Source organism: Pezoporus occidentalis, unplaced genomic scaffold (genome assembly GCF_034315485.1).
Source record: "Pezoporus occidentalis ecotype Australia unplaced genomic scaffold, CSIRO_AGI_Poc_V1 ctg159, whole genome shotgun sequence".
NCBI lineage: Eukaryota > Metazoa > Chordata > Aves > Psittaciformes > Psittacidae > Pezoporus > Pezoporus occidentalis.
This window is the reverse complement of record NW_026913415.1, coordinates 762766-784365: the sequence shown is the minus strand read 5'-3', so window position 1 is coordinate 784365 and position 21600 is coordinate 762766. Positions and strand designations below refer to the sequence as shown.

At 50.6% G+C, this 21600-nt stretch overlaps 1 long non-coding RNA gene across 1 annotated transcript; it reads right to left on the bottom strand.

Moving 5' to 3' along the window:
* LOC134160269 (uncharacterized) lies at positions 1-20703 on the bottom strand. The gene is made up of 11 exons (XR_009963488.1): positions 20323-20703; positions 19849-19994; positions 18359-18444; positions 13023-13534; positions 12262-12386; positions 11994-12154; positions 11415-11566; positions 9738-9928; positions 5886-6032; positions 906-1656; positions 1-766 (listed from the first exon to the last, which is right to left on the bottom strand). It is a non-coding gene; the product is annotated as an uncharacterized LOC134160269 (long non-coding RNA).
* Between the last annotated feature and the right edge of the window lie 897 nt (positions 20704-21600).

Genomic DNA, 21600 nt, shown 5'->3' with positions numbered 1-21600 from the left:
AACAGATTCAGGGAGGGTCATAGATGGAGCCAGACCTTCCAATAACTAAGGTTAGTTCCCTGGCAAGTTTGAGAGCAAGAAGGAGCTCCTTGGCTTGAGTCAGTGGTGAAGAGAGTCTGAAACAAGAGCAGAGCAGTTGGTGTGAAATGCTTTTAAAGGCTTCAGTTGCTGAGCAGAGGGAGCTGTTGAGGTTTAATCCAGTGTTTGTTTATTTAGGGATTTCAGATGTAGATAGAGGGAACCTAGAATCCAAAAGGCAGGGATTACTGCATCCAATCCACACTTGAAGGGAAAAGAATAATTTAATTGTTATCAGCATGTGCATAACAACGTGGGCTATGGCTGTCTGGGCATTCAGGAGAGAAATGCAGGTAACCCCAAGGGGAAAGCCTGATGTTATTGCAGTCAACTGGATTTTTCCATCCATTAAACCAGTGTGAGATTTCATCTCTGGAAGCCTGTCATGGGATGACACTGTGCCACAGGCATTCACATTGTTATCAGTGGCACTTAGTTTGGCATTTTTCTCTGTTTTGGTGGCTGTCATATTGCCTTTGTTCTCAGACGAGACCATTACTGGAGACAAACTGATAATGGAGTCTCCACTCCTCTTCCCCACCTTCAATGCCGTTGCTTTTCCAGTGTCCCACTTCTCACTGGGGCACTGTAACCCATCTTTGGCTGCAAGACTTTGTTGCTTATCCAGTAAGAGAAGAGGCAGATGGTCCATGCCCTCTCGTGTGAACAGGATCAGCCTCCTCTACAGCTTAAAAAACACATAAGCCAAATGAGGATTCCAGGTGGTGTTTATCCCAAAGCACTTCCAACAATCCCACAGGAATGTTAATTACTGACACCAACAATCTTGTTCTCATTCATATAATGGGAGTGCCTAAAGGTCTTACCTGAGGTTGGGTCCTATTGTATTAGACATGGTAGGATCACACACTAAAAGCAAGTCCTTTCCCCAGAGAAGGTCAGCCTGGCAGGAAGGCTGAAGGAGGTCAGAAGCAGGGAGAGGTGGTGTGAGTCACCAAAGGGAGCACAACAGGTCCACACTTCACATCTCCTGAGTCCAGCAGCTGCACTGCTGTGTAAACACTACCCCATTTGCTCCTGGTGCTGGTGCCAGCCAAGGCAGGGAAAGGGGACTGCAGTGGTGTGAGAGCAATTCCAAACGGAGAGGAAAAACACGGAGAGGAGAAAGGCTAAAAACAAGAGGAAGAGAATTGACAGAACATGGAAACAGTCATTGCCTCTGGGCTTGGGGAATCAAGGAAACAATCTCAGACCAGCAACAGAGGGTGCCTGGAAAATATACAGCCCATTGCTCCTGGTTATCCCAGCACACTTTACAGATACCAGTTAAACCTGCCCTCTGCCCAGCATGGCAGGTCACTCGCACAACCCTGTCACTTTGGGTTTTGGTTCCCTGATAGGTACAGCTGACGTCTTGGGTCATATGGCTGGAATCCTTCATTTCCCCTGTTCTTGGCACAGTTGCTCCCTGCCTCACTTCTCCCCATGCGCAGCCCGTACCCCCTGCACTCACACAAGAGGCTAAGGCATGCTTCCCGGTGGCTTCCCGCTGCTGTCTCTCCCAGCTCTGGAAGCCATCCACTGCTCAGGGGGCTCATCACCTGCACCTGCGGAGTCCTGCGAGTGGGAAGACAAAGCCACGTTACAAATGGAGCAAGCCTCATGCATCAAATTAAAGATCCCACTGTTGGGTCAGCACCTACAACTCCCACAAGTGCTGTCACTGGTCAGTCATGGCTGGTTTGTATCTCAAGCCGTTTACTGCTTTAGGTGTTCAAAACTGAATATGCATATTTAATGCTTCTGGGAACCCCAAGTTGCCTCTGCTTTAAATGGCAGAAACTGGAGACACAGAGTTGTTTTAGAACCTTCTGACAGAATAGTAAACATGAACAAAATTACATTAGTCCAATAATTTAACAGTTCAAAACCAGAGGCACCCATCATTGCTATGATGTAGTGAAGACAGGGACAATGATCCGCAGCAATGGGAAAGAATATGGACGCTGGACAACAGGCTGGGACAGGGACAGAGTCCTGTTTGCTGGAATGAGCAATTATCTTGTTCATACACATCTCACAGTCCTTTAGTTTTGGGTCTGCTTCCTCCTGCTGGAATGCTCCTTAAGACCTCATCACCCCTTCAGATGCTGTGAAGGAATTTCCTATAAATATAGTGGGGTTTTCATGGAAAAAAATACTGGACTTCATTTTTACCATGTCACTTGAAAGAGGGACAAGCTCAAAGAGTTGTAGAATGAAACTTCATAGCAGGTCTTCAGGTTCATGCATCAGGTACATTGCAGACCTTACTGTGCAGCTTTAGATGTCAGTTTATCCATGCATTAAAGTGCAGAGACCCAATCTGACTCGATCCAGTAAATTCAACAGCTCATTACCAATGCCATAAAGCAACAGATCCAAGCCTTCGTTTACACAAGGTCTCTACTCCTCAGGCTCATCAGGTGCCACTGAAGGATGCCTGGAGTCCTGGAGGACTCACCTTTTGCCATAGACCTCCTGCCACACGATCTGTGCACCATGACCACGGTGTCTCTCAAAGCACCTTCCCACCAAGGAAGGCAGGGGGTCCTGCAGCTGTGGCTGCCCCATCCCTGGCAGTGTTCAAGGCCAGGCTGGAGGGGGCTTGGAGCAACCTGCTCTAGTGGAAGGTTGGAATGAGATGGTCTTTAAGGTCCCTTCCAACCCAAACCGTTCCATGATTCTATGCTGCAGCTCCTGGACGTGCTGCAAAAGGCTGGACAAGACCTTGTTTGGGCAGCTGTCGGAGGAGAGCATGAAGGTTGCTTTCCAGAGAGCAGCAACAGCAATAAAGCCCTGATTTGCTAAGGAGAGAAACAAGCTCTGTTCCCAGCAGCTTCTAGTCTGAAAGCAGAGCTACGCCTTGAATCATTCTGCATACATTTAAGTTTTAAATCATTTCGAGCCTCCTGCAAATTTTAAGCATCTCCAAGAACAGGGCAAGTCTGCCAGCATTTCTTCCTAGTTTTCAGCTCTGCAGCTTCTTACCCCCATTAGTGCTGCCTGAATCTGTCTCAGATGCGGGACTGAGCAATTTGGAGACACGAGGACAGTTTAGAAAGAAAAGAATCCATTTTGTGCTGAGCAAGATACTGGGCTGACAGCTCCAGCAGATAAAACGTGGGCAGCCTGCAAACAGGTGAAACGCTTCGCTCCTGAAGCTGTCAATCTGGCACTTCTCACTGGCATTAATTTGGGCTTTTTTGTTTAAACATCCCTTTAGGGCAACAGTTCTGGAAGAACACAACCGTTCTCCCATTTTTCCATGCTCCTCCCAGGGACCCGGCGATCAAAGCCACGAGAGCAAAACATGCAGCTCCAATGGGATACAAAATGCAGGCACTCATGGCATGAACCCTTGTATCTTCCCCGCGGGTACGCTGTGCGTTAAGCACATCAGGAGCTATATGTCTGCTGTCACAAGGTGGTTTTACCACATATTTTTATTTCCTCAGTACCTGAATGGCAGCTTCAGAAATCAAATTAGGGTCAGAATGCTCCAGTGCAGCCCCTGCCTGAGCCACTAAATCAGACCAATTGAAACAACAAATATGCCTGAATAGCAGTTCCTTAAGAAAACGTTGCCCTTACAACACATCGCTTTTACTTCTACATAACCTGACTGGGCTTATTGACTGCCTGGCATTTCTGCTGCTGCCTTTGAGATGTATTGATTCTAGGAAATATGAAATGAGTTTCAAAGAGGTCAGAATGTGACTTTGTGTCTAAGTGAGACACAAAGATGTTCAGAGATACTAAACAGAGCAGGAGACTAAAGGATGCTCACCCACAGCGATAGACTGGTGCTTTTTGAACATCACTGCCCACTGAGTAGCCTGGCCCAGGAAGAGGTGAAGGGGCTAAGCCACCTCCTATAGAACAGGTAGGATCACTACCAAAAACTGGAAAGAATTCAGACGCTTGGAATAAATTTCCATTGCTAAAAATGGGGAATTGGTAGAGAAAGAGGTTAAGGCTATCAGAAGTGCCCTTCATTTCTGAAGCACAGAAGTGTATGTATTCAATAAGAAATCCATTTCTCAAAAAGACTCATTCCATGTTCAGAAACCTACAGCGAGGGCTGAGGAGAAATTGAAGTTTATGTCTGTATCATCTGGAATGAACATTTACATTCTATGGAGAAAAGAAATGACATTTTCCGGACGCGAGCCCTCTGAGGCAGGTAACAAATAAGATATATTTGACAGGGGAAGAAAAGCTTTCTCACAAATCTGGTGTTTCTCTAGCCCCAGATGGCTGCAGTCTGCCTCTAACACCCTCTTTCAGGCTGATGCCTGCTTCATGACCTGTTAGTGTTGTCTAAACCACCTTTCAAGTGGTGGTCCAGCTTTCTTCATTTGATCTCTTGCCCACTTACCAGGTTTCAGGTAGGACTCACCTGCTCCTTCTGGGATTGCCATCTCAGCACTACTAGTAGCAAGGCACTACTTCTCACAGTGCCAAGTCGTTCAGGAAGCACTGCTTTTGGAGAATGCAGCATAGGGGATGACATGGAACAGTATTAGTGCCATGCTACTGATGTTTACTGCTGCTACTGCTGTTAAAGTGTGTTTTTACTAAAGAGCAGAGCTCATGTATCATGCTTAGCTTAAAAAGAAAGCTGTAAAAAAAGTACCAGTGAAAGACACCAGGATGGAACCCTCATGTAACGCTCCTATTCACTTATTCCCTTTCATTTTCTTAAAGTATTCCATCCAGTTTCTGGCAAATGCAGCAGTCCATGGAGTACGGTGCCTCCAGAAACATCCCAAAACAGCACATGCTGCGCGCAGGCTCCTGCTGCAGGAAGTGAGCAGTGAGAACCCTGACACACAACAGGGCAAATACTTCACCAAGAGCAATTTCCAAACCAGAAAGATGAATCATGGACTCATGGAATGGTTTGGGTTGAAGGGACCTCAAAGCTCATCCAGTTCCAACCCTCTGCTGCAGGAAGGGACCCCTTCCACTAGAGCAGCTTGCTCCAAGCCCCTGTGTCCAACCTGGCCTTGAACACTGCCAGGGATGGGGCAGCCACAGCTTCTCTGGGCACCCTGTGCCAGCACCTCAGCACCCTCCCAGGGAAGAGCTTCTGCCTAAGAGCTCATCTCAGTCTCCCCTCTGGCAGGTTAAAGCCATTCCCCTTGGCCTGTCCCTACAGGCCCTTGTCCCAAGCCCCTCTCCAGCTTTCCTGCAGCCCCTTCAGGCACTGGAGCTGCTCTCAGGTCTCCCCTTCAGGAGCCTTCTCTTGTCCAGGCTGACCCAGCCCAGCTCTCTCAGTCTTGCGCAGTCAGTTCTGACACACAAAAGGTTTTACTAATTTCCAGTTGATGCAGGTGAATGACACCAATCATGTTAGATGTGACAAGGCAAAGAAACCTTGCACTTCACCTAAGAATGGCAGCTATAATGTATGTAAAGACTGCCTAAGCACAGAAAGCTCTGATTCTCTCACCTGAATATCTTATTTGCAGTGCCGAAAGGGTAACTGAACTCACCTAAGAGATCCTGACTGGGTTTTGGAACCATCCACACAGAAGTAGATTTTTTTTACTCACAATTAACATGGGCATCAATGAGCCCCGTACTGGATCTGCTGCACCACAGGAGCCCACCTTTCTGGCTGTGGATCTGTTAAAGCAGCACTGGAAAGTCACCACATCTATACTAATGCTGACTGAGAGATCCAGTAACCCAAACGTCTACAGGGGAAGGGAGCAGGACCTGTAGTGTTCAGAAGCAGCCTGCAAAAACCTGCACAATGGGCCTGAAGAGTGGGATGAGCAACAGAAAGCAGTCCTCACCTTTAGGGAAAGGGTAATGCATGCGATGACATCAGGAACACGGGAATGCCAACGCAGCCATCAGCATGGACAAAATCCCCCTTCCGAGCACTTCCTGGGCCTGGGGAGGGTGGGTGACACCGCAGCAGCACGTGAGCAAACCACAGCCTGGAAGAGAAATAGACATTAACTCATTAGAACTTGCATACCAAGTTCTGCAGTGCTGGGAACTCAGTTAAACCCCCCTGAAGAGGAACAACCACACTCTTGCAATTGGGCAGTGAGTATAACTGCTCTAAGTTGCAGTGGGGATCTTCTCTCTGAGCAAAGGAATCCACTGTTAAGTGTTTGGGGACACAACAGACAGCAAAATGGTCTGAAATATTAGCAGCATAGATGCTTGTTGAAAAGCCTTGTTCATAGGAGAACACCTTCACCTGAACAGGAGAATGAGGATTTAACAATACCAGGAAGCCTGCACAGGGTGCTGTGTAAACCTGAATGGCGCTCACACATCCGAAAGCTCATCTCCTGACGGAATTTCTGCATGGAGTACGGCAGGCACAGAGGAAGGGGTGAAAAGGCTCAGAGCTCTCTGAAAGATAAGAGGAACTGCAGAACGGAGAGCACGTGGACATCCACGGGTCACCAGAGAAAGGGGAAAAATGCGGCCCTTTGTGATCAGAGTCAAGCACAAATAAATACGTAGGGAAAGAACGTAGGTCTGTTTCCTGCAAAGAGTAAAGTTTGGGGGGAAGCGGCCTCTGCCAAATAGTTCTCTCTGCTGGAGGCATCAGCAGGGTTCTGACAGGCACGGTAGGAAAACAGACCATACGTTTGTGCGTATTCAACAGCCCCTATGGGAGACATCATTTTCTCAGGCTGCCGTCTGGGTTGTGTTTGGCACTTGAACTGTTTCATGGCCTTTGATAGCCCAGGGTCTGTGTAGATGATGTTTTGTTCTGAGGGAAGAGAGCAGAAGCACATGACCACAAGCTCTCATCAGCTTTGGAAAGACCCAGACCAGCAGAGCTTCAGCAACAAAACTCCTTTGTAATGGAAATGCCATACCTAGGCATGAAATTAGAAAAGCACTGTGTACAAGCAGATCAGAATAAGATTGAAGTCATCCCCAGCATTCCTGCCGCAGCAGAAAAGGATGCAAAGTTAAGATACCATTGACTAGTGAACTGTCTACCCAAATCAGCTGCCCAAGCAATCAGTGACGGATCTTTACGTGCAAGAGTAGACCTGACATATAGATTTTCATGGGGAAACTGAAAGGAGCTTATCAATAGCCCCAGATAAACAGAATTAAGGGCCAAACTGGACATAGACCTTTACAGACCGGTGCTGAGTGAGCTGATTTCTCTGCATGCACTCTCTCTACTGCTTATGACCCTAGTCAGGCATGAAGATTAATGCCTACACAGAAAGCATTTGCTTTCCACTTTTTGTACAGCACTTGTAGGCTGGTTTTGTCTGGTTTCAATTAGAGGTAGTATTAGTCTTTACTTACAGTCTTAGCTGGGTGTAGTCTTGCTCCCCCTGTCCCGTTCCAGAGGAGCCTGAAGTGGCACCTTGCCATCCTCACTGCTATGATGGTTAGGAAGTGAGTTCCATAATAAGACTCCCGTTTACACCCCAAATTGACCAGCTCTGTTCATGTCAGAGGGGTTGCCCCATTTGCACTGCAAATGAAACCCTCTGGTGCTCCAGACTCCAGAGGGGCAATGACTGTTTCTCAGAGTGAACTCACAAATCACTGGGTAGGAGGAGATGCCGGAAAGTGATGCAAATTCCCTTTGCTCCCCGGAACAGCAGCGTAAGTGGCCTCACAGGAGCATCAGGAGGAGTTTCAAAGCTGCCCTTGAACGTGGGGTGCTTCCTGGGGCATCACAAATGCCAAAGAAACTGTGTTTAAGAGTGTTGCTAATTACAACTGCTGCGTGTGCCATGGGGACACCAAAGGGTAGAGCCTCTGCCATGGAGGCAAACGCTCAGGAAGCACAGTACACTGAACAGCCCATCAACTGCACCGGGCAGGTCGGTGTGTAAGTAATGAGTCTCTGAAGATGTGTACACTGAGACAACACACAGAGGGCAAGCATCTTCCTCTCTGACTCCACTCACTTTCTTATTTAGGCTTCTGTAGTCAGAAATTCATTATACAGTAATAGGGAAAAGCTGGCCCCCTATGGAGAAATACTGCTGCAGAGCCCAAGTGGATCATGTATCTTTTCCATCAAGGCCTACAGAATAGTCGGAAGGGTGTCCCAACCATTGCTATATTCCCATAGAAGCCAAGGGCAATGTTCTAGGGATCATCTGGCCTTTTCTAGGCAAGGTGAAAAGACGAGATTTTACTTTGAAGCCTGGGCTGCACACGGTGGTTTGCAGTCATGCACAGGGCATCTATCTACCAGCACAGGTGGGCAGGCTGGTGGAACAGCTACTGCCCTCCTCCAGCACACCAGATCATGCTGATCCATATATTTTAGGGAGAAACACCAGCCAGTCTGTCAGGAGCTCAGCAGAAAAGGTCTCTATGGGAAGACATCCCCCAGGTGCCTGTGAGAAGGCCCGGGAATAAGTTAGACACTGCAAGTTAGGACTCTGCCGTGCACAGGAGCTCCCGCAGCAGGGAAAGCCAAGAGCAGGTTTTTCAGGACTCCTTTTTGGACTAAGGAGCCTAAAAGTTGTGCACATTTCTCTTCAGATGTCTCCTTGGGTCTAGCCTTAAATCTCCCTTTATTCCAGTGGAGAACAGCCGTACTCCCAGGGGGTTTCACAGTGCCAATGTAAACCACAGTAATCCCTTTTCTAGACCTAGGGGTGGAAAGTACTGCACAAAAAAGGCTTCTGCCTTAGAAATAAAATGAAGGTAAATGAGGCCATCAAGTAACAGAGCCAGCACGAAGGCAGTGAGGGGGTTCAGAGGAATGTAATAAGCTTGAGAAAGGTAAACCTTGGGATGGAGGGCTGCAGCTGATCTCGGGCCCCTCAGCACAGCAGACGCGGCTGCCTCGGTGCTGCACAGCTCCACGTGCTGTCCCTCATCGAGGTCTCTTGTTGGCTTCAGTTTCGCCGTGGAAGCTGAAGAGCATTAAACTCTTCCAGAGGACAAGCACAAGAATCAGCAGACATCCTTCCCCTCAATAAATAGAACCTTTTCTAGCAGAGGCTGCTCTGTGAGTTATTGCAGAGCACATAATAGTCCCTGTATTTGCCTGCACAATCCCTGCGCTCCCCAGATCTAACTCATTACCGTGCTTAGCGAAGCGCTTTGAACTGCCTCGAGCATGAAAAGCACCATACAAGAACAAATTTTATTCTCATATAAAGGTATTAAGGCAAGTTAGAGGCATTATTGACGCACATGATATGTTATAATTGCCAAATGTTCACAAAGGCAACATCCAGCCTTTGTGCAGGGAGCTGGAGGGTACCTGTGTGCACAGTGTCTGAGCGCTTCCTGTGCTCTGCCCAACAGCGCCCCTGGCTCCCACAGACAAGCTCAGCTTCCTAGACGCAGCCCTTTGGCTTGGGAGAGGAAGCAGGGCTCTGCTTGACCTGGTTTTTAAAGGGAGACACAAGCTCCTAACACTAACTGCTGGTTAGTACCTGGCTTCATCCAGCTGCACCTCAGTCTTTCCTGACCCATCATTCCCACCCAGTTATTCCTGTCACCATCACAACCCAACCCAACACCCCCAGGGATCACAACTGCATCCCTGCACCTCAACTGAAACATGTGCCACCCTCTTCACAGCCCAGCTCAGCTGTGACCTGCAGCACCCTCTGTTGTTCCCTTCCTGGAGTTCACCCAGCTTGTCCTCCCTACCAGGACTATTCCTTTCCTATTCCATTTACTGTCTTCCACATCAGGGCACCAGCATCACGCTCTCCTCATTCCCTGCTCACCAGTCTTGCCAAATGTGTTTATTTCCACAACATAATCTATGAAATGGAGGGATGCTGGAGGAGCAGAGCTGAGATAGCTGAAGCCCTTCTTACTAGGAAGAGGTAGAACTCAAACAGCTTAGAGTGATGACCCAGAACTCCTGGAAAAGAAATAATATTTGGAAGTGTCAAGTCATTCATCTACATGGAAGATGTAGAGTTGTGCTTAAGGATGCTATCAGAGGAACCAGGAATGTTCTTGGGGCTGGAGGGTAACGGGCAGAACAGTTTTTGCAGGCCCCCACAAAATGTTGGGTTGTCCCAAGCCAATGTCACGTCCCAGAAGAGTCAGCACTTTCACTGCTGTAATTACCAGCAACCAAGATAAATCATTGAATATTAATGTCAATATTGAGAAATAACAAAACCTAACTCAGAAACCACAATGGTATGTGCCCACAGGCGCACGTGCATGCCTGTGTGTGCAGTCTGCCCAATGGACTCATGAGATCATCCAAGATCCTGGCTCACAAGTTACATTCAACCCCTGAAACTTGCCACCGTCTTGAATTCCTTCGGTAAAAATTAAGTCTTGTGGCCCACTTGAAAGCTCTAACAGCTTCTTTTGGGCTAGAAAACACCACTTTTCAGGAGGTTTGAGCTCAGTTTCTCTTCTGGACTAATGGGTATCTGGAAAGGTGCAAAAATCACACCATCATTCTGGAGAGAAAACTGTCCCCCCATGACATGCTCAGTGCCCATAAACTTGCTTTCAAGACTCACAGTCCATCATGCAGCCCTGAGTCTCAAAGACAAGAGCAAGTGATGGAAAGAGTGAGCAGAAACCTCTGCAAACCTGAAGGGCTCAAAGCTTCCCGTACGCTCCGGCATGTGCAGTACCTGTGGTCAGGCACATGGGAAACGATGTCCCAGAGCCTTCTCTTCAAGTGTGCACTGAAAGGGCTTTTACATTTCTCAGTCTGGTTCCATTTCCCTGGCTGCCCTCCACCCTGCCCACAAAGTGCTGCTGGGACAGGAGGAATCTCTTATTTCCATGCCAAAGATTGGGAGTTTTCTTCCTCCACACAATGACGAAGTCCTCAATTGAAGTTTAACCCAACAGGTCCCTGCTGTGTGTCCAGAGGCCGGGTCACCACTGCTTTAGTTGAGCATGAATCCAGTGGAGAGAGCTTGGCGTCAGTAAGTAGGAAGAGACGTGGTCTGGTTACGTGTTCACACTGCTTCATTTTTAGATGTTTCCTGATGGGAGAAATTGAGAACCAAAGATGTTCCACCAAAGCGACTCATCCCATTACTGGAACACTTTGAAAATGTGATATGGATCAGTCTAACACCCCAAGCTTCTCCCGGAACAGAGCATGAGTGTGCAGACACTGAGCTTTTGGGAAGCATCAGGAACCAGACAGATTAGCTTTGTGGCTTTTGTTAGTTGGTTCTGACTTGCTTTTGACTACGCGCCTGCTCACTATTAACACCCCATGGTGCAGTTGTGTTTGACATCCCTATAACTAACCCTGATTTATATGGCCTTGCACAATTCCTCCTCCTTTGTGTGGCCTTGAGAACAGCATAACAGGCATGCTAAAATGGGAACCATTTAAATCAGTCACCACTAAAGGAGTCTACCTTCAAAGAGCGTTATCCTTGTGAATCAAACTTCACTCTTCCTGAATAATCAGGGGTTTTAATGAGATGCAGCTTTTGGGGTTTGGCAGAAGCAGACAAATACTGATTCCAGAGAGCAGACTCAAAGGTGAAAGCATGACAGATCCACAGAGCTGCAGAATAAAAGAGAGAAAAGATCCAGAGAAATCTCAAATGTGCCATATTCATCACTCAATCATTCAATTACAAGTATCTGAGCAGCTCTTTGGTGAAAGGAATTCAAGCTCCCTATTACAGCACGTCGCTGAACATCTCTGATGTCTTTCCACATGGCAATGCAGCAGATGAGCTGTGCTCCTTTCTATACCCATTGCCCACAGAAAATCTGCAAACCACCATCATTGATGCTCCCCAATCCAGGATCCATGTCATAACACACCCTGCCTCCAAAGCCTGTCCACTGCTTAACGCACTGCTTGCTTTAGGAACGTGTTTTTCTTTGGTGCAACATGAACACTTATGATTATGTGCTGCATGTGCCAAATAGGCAGGGCTGGGTGGGGAGCGTGAAGGGAGGCTCCAGCTCACAAATGACAGTACCTATTTTTGGCTCCCGAAGCCAAGCTGTGCTGCTCCCGTTCCGTTCTGACAGCCCAACACGTTGCATTCTCGATGTCACCAATCCCGAGCAGCCGTGGGCAGTTTGGGGTGCTGGGTTCAGCATCCTGGGGAGGAAAAGGCAAGCAGCAATTTCTCTACGCCTGTGGCAGGAAGAAGCTGCATCACGGTAACTGTTACTCCATTACCAACATGTAGATGAGCTTATTTTTCAGCCTGAACGCACCATTACTGCCCAGGAGGCAGGTACCTGGCTCCTCCCTCTCTGACAGCCCTCCACCAGAATGCCCATGACGCCCCCTTCTCCGAAACATCCACCTCTTGGGCGCCCATGGTGGTTACATACGCTGCAGGACGAAATGCCCTGCTTGCTGCCTGGGACACATGGAATATGATCTAACTGGAGTACAATCACATCCCGAGTCTGTTCTATGTAATTACAGTGTTTACTGGGGGTTGCACTGTATTTTCACAGCACCCCAAGGGCTGCAGCCTCCACTCCCCTTACAGACCTGCCCCGCAAGCACTTTACCACACATCTGCTTTGCAGTAAGAGCTCTCCGTGTGCTTTGAGCCTGCAACCAGTGTAAGACAGGGGTAGCTCAGCCCTCCCTCCGCAGCCAACAGTAAGTGACAACTTATTCACGGAGCAGAACCCTCAGACAGCACAAGGCAGAGTCACCGCTCACACCCCCGGCTGCAGGTGCCCCCAGGGGGGTGTCCAGGCTTCCCCTCCTCGTGGCTTTGCAGGGAGGCAGCACAGGGCAGCCCTGGGGCAGAGACAGCCAAATCCTCTCATGAAACTGAACCTGGGCACCTCTCCTCACGGCTGAAGGGGCTCCCAGCCATGCCACCAGCAGCCTGCTCCTGGCTGCCACCACCCACTCGGTCCTGCTCGTACAAGTGCTGGAGTGCTGAGACAAATCCAAGGGGAAGCTGTTTGGTGGATGGCCCCTCAGGTATGTGCATGGGCAGGGGAGATGAGGGACAGGGTGAAGCAGAGCAGCTTACCTTGGTACTGCTGCCAGGAGGAGCTGCTGCAGAACGGATCCTAACTTGGGCAGCTCCAATGGGCAGCTGGGGCCACACCAGCGCTTTCTGGGAGCGCAGGGAGCCGAAACACAGCCTTGTAGGTGTTCTGCTCACCTACCCACAGGAACGGCTTTTCTTCCTTCAGCTGCTTTCCTTCATTACATTCTCCACCTGTACCCTGCTATCAAGTAATTAGAAACACATACACAGCAGTTTCTCGAAACACCAGAGCATTTATCTTTAGCAGTGTAACAGTGAAAGCAAATGACACTGTGTAGACACTGTTAAAAGAAAGGGTTCACTATCTTTAAAGAAGAGAGTTACATTCTCCACCAAGGAACAAACCAATTTGAGCAATCACATTTTGCAGCCATGTAACTCTTTACCTTCCCCTCTCCCAAGCATCTGAAGCATGTGAATGGATGTCTGAATCCTTTACGTGAGAATAGCTTAAACCAGCTCTCAGGGAGAACACGAGGCCTCGTACTGAGCTGAAAAGACGCAGAACGAGTCCAAACCTGCAGGAACAGCCCCCAGTCTGGGACAGGGGGTGGCAGAGCTCACCTCCACCCAGGACCAGCCCCATCCTCAGTTACTGCCAACCATAGGACCTGTGAGCGCTGCAGCTCCATTCTTTAAAGCAAAGGTTGGCTGGAGGAGCACAGCACCTTTTCATTTAATGCCAGTGGAGTTTTGGGATCCACAGGGAAAGGAACCCTGGAAGCGGAGTGTGTTTTCATGATCAGTGTCTAGAGTGGTACAAAATGTCTGCACTGCTTCTTTCCATTCCAGCCTGCGCTTTGAAGTCATGGTAACAGCTTTTGGATTCGAATCCTCTGATGAGACTCCTTGATTTATTAGGTAAAACATCTGGAAAAAATGAAGCCTTGTGGCAGTGTAAATCCTCCAGAAGGAGCAGAGAGAGGCTCCATCCCAGCAGTGCTTCTGTCAAAAGCACGGAAACCTGAGCCCCACCACTCGCTTTGGGCTGCTCCGAGGTTGAAAAAGCTCCAGCTTGGACTGGGCCTGTTCATGTTTCACCCAGTGGCCCAGAAACCAGCACCCAGACTTGGCCGATGCTGCGGGCAGAGAGAGGAACATCAGCTACAGCCCTGGGTGCTGGGAGCACGCCACAGCTAACGGAATGATCTTCATACGCTCTTGCAGCTGGAATGTTGGTAGCAGTTCTGCCCTTGACATTAATAAGGCAGCTCCTGTTATAAATCACTGCAGTCTGTGGGAGCAGGATGACATGTAAAATACCTGGCGCTCTCCCGCGAAGGAAAAGGCAACAGCGCAATACAGACAGGCCAGAAATGAGGAGCTCAGGTCACCCCCGTGTGCTGCTGTGATGAGCAGGGGGCTCAGGGTGACTTCCCCGTTCCCCGATTACAGCACTCGATGTGAGTAAAGGAATGTTGGTGGCAGGAGCAGAAAATGAGCAGCTCTGGATAGCGCTGATGTGGAAGGAATGAAACCTGCCCAGGCAGACGGGCATTTTCTGAAGCAGATTTCTTCTTGTATTTGGAATCAGCCCTGAAGCGAGGTAAAACAAAAGAGAGGGGAGAAGGGAAGAGCAGAACAGCTTGCTGTGCTCTGGAGCTCCTGCGAATGGCTTCCTCTGTGAAATGTGTGTGTGGGGACACGTGTGTGAGCATGTGTGTGAGCATCTGCGCCTAGCTGTGTAAGGTGTTGGTTAGATGAGGGCAAAGCTGGCAATCGCAGTGGTCCTTGACTCACAATTATTTACTCTCTGCCTCCTCCATCCAACAAGCCAGGATCCAAATTTCAGAGCTCACGCTCCGGGGAAGTCCCCCGAGAGCCATCTTTTGACAGTTATTTTCCCATCTAAATCCCCCTTCCAGCAATGTGAATAATGCAGTTCAAACGCTAGCCCGAGTGCCAGTGTTCCTGCTGGAGGGGGCGCGGGACCAGCAGAGGGGCGGGGGGGGGAGGTTGGGAAGTATTTTTTTAATCAGATAAATTATTGCTGGGAAACCAGCCACTTCTCTCCATTCAATTTATACTCTATGGGGAATCCATCTAATACCCCTTCTCTTGGTGTGAAGCAGGACCAGCGAGATGCTGTATCAAACCAGGGAGGAATGCAAAAGACGAGATGGAGTGCAGGGAATGAACGGGCAACGGGAGGAAGGGGCTGTGCAAAAGCCCGTGGTCAAGAAGAAGAGCCAAGGAGACGCGCACACACCTCGTCAGGCGAGGGAGGAAAATGTCTCTGCTCGTTTCTCCCCTGGCAAACTGGAGCAGGCTGAGGCCAGTGTGGGCTAAGAGTGGGGCGGCCTGGCTCTGAGCTTCAGGGCTGAGTGAGGAGCTCCGCACCCGCAGGGAGGTGGCGCAGGTCCCGGGCTGCAGGGATGGAGGCTCCTATCCGGGGCTGCAGGGATGGAGGCTCCTATCCGGGGCTGCAGGGATGGAGGCTCCTGTCCGGGGCTGCAGGGATGGAGGCTCCTATCCGGGGCTGCAGGGATGGAGGCTCCTATCCGGGGCTGCAGGGATGGAGGCTCCCATCCGGGGCTGCAGGGATGGAGGATCCTATCCGGGGCTGCAGGGATGGAGGCTCCTATCCGGGGCTGCAGGGATGGAGGCTCCTATCCGGGGCTGCAGGGATGGAGGCTCCTATCCGGGGCTGCAGGGATGGAGGATCCTATCCGGGGCTACAGGGATGGAGGATCCTATCCGGGGCTGCAGGGATGGAGGCTCCTATCTGGGGCTGCAGGGATGGAGGATCCTATCCGGGGCTGCAGGGATGGAGGCTCCTATCCGGGGCTGCAGGGATGGAGGCTCCTATCCGGGGCTGCAGGGATGGAGGATCCTGTCCGGGGCTGCAGGGATGGAGGCTCCTATCCGGGGCTGCAGGGATGGAGGATCCTGTCCGGGGCTGCAGGGATGGAGGATCCTATCCCGGGCTGCAGGGATGGAGGATCCTATCCGGGGCTGCAGGGATGGAGGCTCCTATCCGGGGCTGCAGGGATGGAGGATCCTATCCGGGCCTGCAGGGATGGAGGATCCTACCCGGGGCTGCAGGGATGGAGGATCCTACCCGGGGCTGCAGGGATGGAGGCTCCTATCTGGGGCTGCAGGGATGGAGGATCCTATCAGGCTCTGCTGGAGTTTGCAAAATGAGTTCAGTGATTTCACAGCAGCTCCCAGTGGAACTGGGAACGTGCCAGTTCACCTCTGCAGTGTAACTGGAACCGGGTAATGCATTGCTGGCCGGCTGGGAGAAGCCAAGGACTGGGAACAGAGGCAGCTCCCAGCACACTGGGTTTCAGACATGCTTGCAGAGCAGCACGTCTGGGAAGCCTGCCTTGTTGTCTGGGCATACCTTTTATTCCTGTTTGGATGAGATGAACACCTTAAGGCTCCAACCAAGACAAGGCTCCATTGTGCTGAGGCGCTGTATGTACATGCAGTGAGAGACGGGCCGTGTCCTGAGGAGCACGGAGCCCAACCAGGAGGTAATTAGAGGTGGGGAGTGGAAGCAGGTGCACAGAGAAGGGAAATGATTTCCCCGAGCTCACCGCGTGAGTCAGCGTCCAAACCAAAACCAGCGCCCGGTGCCCGATACCTGGCCACAGCACTTGCTTCTCTTCAGGTGCCAACGCCAGTTCAGTCCATGGGCTTCCTGCTCCAGCATTTCTCAGCGAATATAAATCATAGAATCACAGAACCCCAGCCTGGGTTGGGTTGAAGGGACCTCAAAGCTCCTCCAGCTCCAACCCCTGCCACAGGCAGGGACACCTTCCACTAGAGCAGCTTGCTCCAAGCCCCTGTGTCCAACCTGCCCTTGAACACTGCCAGGGATGGGGCAGCCACAGCTTCTCTGGGCACCCTGTGCCAGCGCCTCAGCACCCTCACAGGGAAGAGCTTCTGCCTTATCTCCAACCTGACCTTCCCCTGTTTCAGTTTGAACCCATTACCCCTTGTCCTATCACTGCAGTCCCTGGTGAAGTGTCCCTTTCTGGCAGCCAAATGCATAGAGAGTGTTTAAAGACTTGCAGGGTAAGGGCACCTCAGTGGGTGTCATGGCACACTTCTGTGGCCTTTTCTTCTTCTCTATAACAAAGAATCAGAAGTGTTAGTGGGAGCGTTGGCAGCAAGCTCAGGAGACAAGGAAACTTCTGAGGAAGATCTCCCAGATTCCAGGAGTGGCTGCAGTACAAATAATGGTGGAAAATAAAGGTGCTGACTCAGCAGGAGGCAAAGGGGAACAAGTAGAAGAGTCACTCTATGCTGGAAAGTTGGAAGGAGAATATGACAGGCAAAGCAGAAAAGAGAAATAAGGCAACAGGAATTCATTCAGATGTGTTATAGTCTGCTTTTTGGATAGCTTCCCTCTGCTGAGCGCCCATTCTCAGGCAATCAGGCCTTACCCAGAGTCCAGTTATGTGGGGCCCAAACCAAACAGGAACAATTCCTTTACTTCAGAGCTCTTTTCCATCTGCTGTAACAGGCGATGGGATTTCACCAGCCCCCCTGGTTCACTGTCTGCGGGTCCGTGTGAGGGTGTCATTGCTCATACTGCAGCTCCCTTTCCCAGGCGCAATAAATGCTTAAAGCAACACTGAGCTAGACACTTCATTAAAGCCCCCTCTGCCCCCCGACCAGCAAACCTGCTCGTCAGACCTCGATTAACCTCCGAGGTTATTGCCTGCAATTACAGATCTCCCTAGAAATGCCAGCAGGACTTGTGCCAGAACAAAGTGAGCCCCCCGGTCCTGCCGGTGTCAGCTTCTGGGACACCTTACCCTGTAGTGGTTCTTGTCCAGCTGAGACATCCCCAGGAAAAGAACTTTGGGGCTTTTTCTCCCTTTCTAAGAACAAAGAAAGTGTTATCCCTTCCCCCTCAGCATTCCTTCTTGTGTTTTCAGTCCCCGGACATGGGTACTTGAGGGTGCTGAGGCACTGGAATGGGTTGCCCAAGGAAGCTGTGAATGCTCCATCCCTGGCGGTGTTCAAGGCCAGGCTGGACAAAGCCTTGGGTGCCATGGTTTAGTATGAGGTGTCCCTGCCCATGGCAGGGGTTGGAACTGGATGATCTTAAGGTCCTTTCCAACCCAAACCATTCTATGATGAAAGCACTGCCCATTTCAGAGGCTTTATCCAGGACTCTGGTGGAAGGTAAATTCAAGCTGCTCTGCACATTTACTTGTCCCTAAATGTCTTTGGTTTTTTGAATCTGTTCCAGATTCTAACAATTTTACAGTAGGACTCAGGGACTCAGTGATCTCCCCCCTCCCAATCCCCAAGAACAGCAGAAACACAAACTCTTCAACCCTAGATCAAGCACAGACCTCTCTGAAATCCCAATGCGGAACCATCTTTCCTAGGTCTCTCTCCTCCGTGACCCTTGCACTCCCCAGGATCTGCAGCAGTTTCCCTGTCCAAGGAAAAAAACACTGACATGAATCAGGACCTCTTCTTGACAGGCACAAGGAGGAGGGGCTGCTCTTTGCCAGCAGGTACACATTAAATTGCTGTTGAAGCCTCCCCAACGTGTCTGGAGACTCACCGGCCTGTGGGAGTTTTGGGCTGCTCCATCCTTCCACGTTGGTTATCATCTTTCATTTCTTTTACACCTGGTAACATGTGGTTTCGAGAACTCTCTCTGGGCTCAATAAATGATGGAAGTGAACCTCCTTACTCTGGTTCCTTTCTTTCCCTGCCCCTCTTCATTCATTTCCTGGCTCTAAGGCTGAGCAACCAAATCCCCCTGGAATCTCTGGGAAGCGAAGGGTGGCTGGAAATGGCAGGAAAAAGGGTCCTGTCCAAGCGTGAAAGAAAAATAAGGAGCCCCCAGCCCTCTAGTAGGGGAAGACACCTGCCTGCCTGCTTCAGGCTTAGGCTGCATTACACACAGGGTAAGGAAAGGGCAAGAAAACACGGACTTTACGTAGTCAGGGATCTGTGTCCCTGCAGGAAACAGTTCATGTGCTGCTTCTGGGGGACAGCCAGATGTACTCAGAGGTTTGCCAGTGCCTGCTCTGAAGGCCCTGATGGTCCATGGCAGCACCAGGCTTTTCTGCCCATCTCCCTTGTGACTGTCCCCGTGGTTCACCTGCAGGAGAGGATGTGGCAGGATGGACAGACGGGGTCCCTGCATGTCCCACTAGAGGCTGATGCACCTTGGAGCTCCTCACCGTCACTGCACTCATGGAACACTGCAGCAACAAGCGCACCCCTGAGAAACCTAAGCTGGCTTATTAGGGAATTAGATCCCACAGATCATCTTCTCCCCCTGCCATTCCCTGCAGTATTCCTGCTCACTTCCAAGCCCTGCATGTGCTTGGCTGGACAAAGAGCAGTGCACGCTCATTTGGAGCTGCCCGGCCAGCTGGCTGCTGCTGCTACCCCAGACGGATGCGTGCTGGAGGTTCCTTCCATCAGTGGGGACTCCTTTGGGTTTCTCTTTCCTCTGTCCAGCTGCAAAGCTTCAGGTAACTTGTGGGAATTCTGTTCTCAATGAAGCCACTGATTGACTGACAGTCTGAGAAGTAATTCACGGGGAGGGAAGGATGGCAGATAAACAGCAGGACGCCTCTTCAGAAACCAAGACTAAAATGCTAGCGCAAAAGGGCTGCTGGAAATCTTGTTTTCCTTGCCCACAAATTCCCTGATGTGGAAAACATCCCCCCCTTTCCCATATTCTCCAGTTTGCTACGAGTTCAAACACGAACAGCTTCTGCTGGGAGCAGCTGATTGTGCCAGGACATGATAGCTGCTGCTCCTGTGCTGTCCTACCCCCCCAGATCATCCCATTTCAGCCCAGAAAATGAAAGTTTACTAACCACTCTGCTCCCTTCCACTCCGCAAGGAGCTCTGTGGGAGAGCCAAGCCTCTGCTGTTCACAAGCCCATCTGCTTCGGTTGCTTTTCCTCACCTGAAGTTAGAACGCTCCGTTCAGGAGATTGCTCATGGTTGTGTTGGGAGCTGCACAAAACAGATGAGGATTTCAGGTGAGCAGCAGGAAAAGAACACCACAAATCTGTTCCCACCTAAAGAGCCCTAAAAGCAATGATTTAAGGAGAAAGAGAACAAGACGAAGGAGGAAATGCCAAAAAGCCAGCAATGGTTTCAGCAGCACAATCATTCTAAGGAGTTTCTCTTATATTTTTTATGAGAATTCCAACATTTAAAACCAGAAGGGAAAAAGCACAAGTGCTCCAATGCCTGTTTCCCTGAACTCACACTGATCCCTCTGCTCTCGGCATTTTAAAGTCTCTCTAGGCAGAGCTGCAAGACCATACTTTGCCCAAACCTGTACTGCTGCTGTAAGCTGTTTAGTCGCGAGCTCTCCATGTAATTTAACTCAATGCTACAGGTTTCCAGGAGTAATAGGGGGACCCCTGGGAGCCAGAAAGAGATTGGAAATGTCTGTCTGGCCCTAAAGCCTTCGGGGGGGGGGGTCCAGAGACTACCCCTTAACAGCAGAGCTGCTGTCCTTACAGCCTGAGCCTGCAAGCGTGGCTGCAGGAGGGACCGGGGGGCTCTGCATAACGCAGTACGCTGCGAGCCAGCTAAAGCACCCATGCGGCGTGCCTGGGCAGGCTGCAGCAGACATGCACAGCCTCTGCAGGGGGCAGCTGCAGGGGTGGGAGGCAGCCAGGCTGAGGAGCACGCTGTGCTCACAGGCACTGCTGTGGATGGAGTGATACCTGTGAGAGGCACTGCTCCGTGGGGCCACAGCCACCGCAGAGAGGCTGCGCTCCTACACGGATGGGCAGACTGCGACAACCACTCCTTGCTCCCAGCCATGGGCTTCCAGGCCCTGTGCTGCTGCCTGGCTTGGAAGGGAAAACAAATTGCTGCTGTCCCTGGGCACTTCTGAGAGAGAGTGGAAATTAGAGGAGCCCAAAGAAAGGAGCTGAACTGACCCCAGCCGGAAAACAGAGGTGGCAAAAGTATCTTTGCTCCAGCCCTTTCTGTGTTTCACACCTACAGTTGTTAACTCGGGCCAAGAGCCAACTAAAGAAAGAAGCAGCACTTGGAATGGTCTCAGTGCCGTGGCGTTAGCTTTAGGAGGGTCAGCCTGTCCACGGAGACATGTGACATCCATGTGGCAGAGCAGATGTGTGGCTTTACAGAACAAACACTAGAAGTTCACACCTCATACATGGACGAAGGCTGAGAAGAAGCAGTAAGTACTGGAAGGTGGAGAGAATCAGATGCTGGTTTGGGTTGGAAGAGACCTTAAAGCTCCTCCAGTTCCACCCCCTGCCACAGGCAGGGACACCTTCCACTAGAGCAGCTTGCTCCAAGTCCCTTGAACACTGCCAGGGATGGGGCAGCCACAGCTTCTCTGGGCACCCTGTGCCAGCGCCTCAGCACCCTCCCAGGGAAGAGCTTCTGCCTAAGAGCTCATCTCAGTCTCCCCTCTGGCAGGTTAAAGCCATTCCCCTTGGCCTGTCCCTACATCCCTTGTCCCAAGCCCCTCTCCAGGTTTCCTGCAGCCCCTTCAGGCACTGGAGCTGCTCTAAGTTCTCCCCTTCAGGAGCCTTCTCTTCTCCAGGCTGCCCCAGCCCAGCTCTCTCAGCCT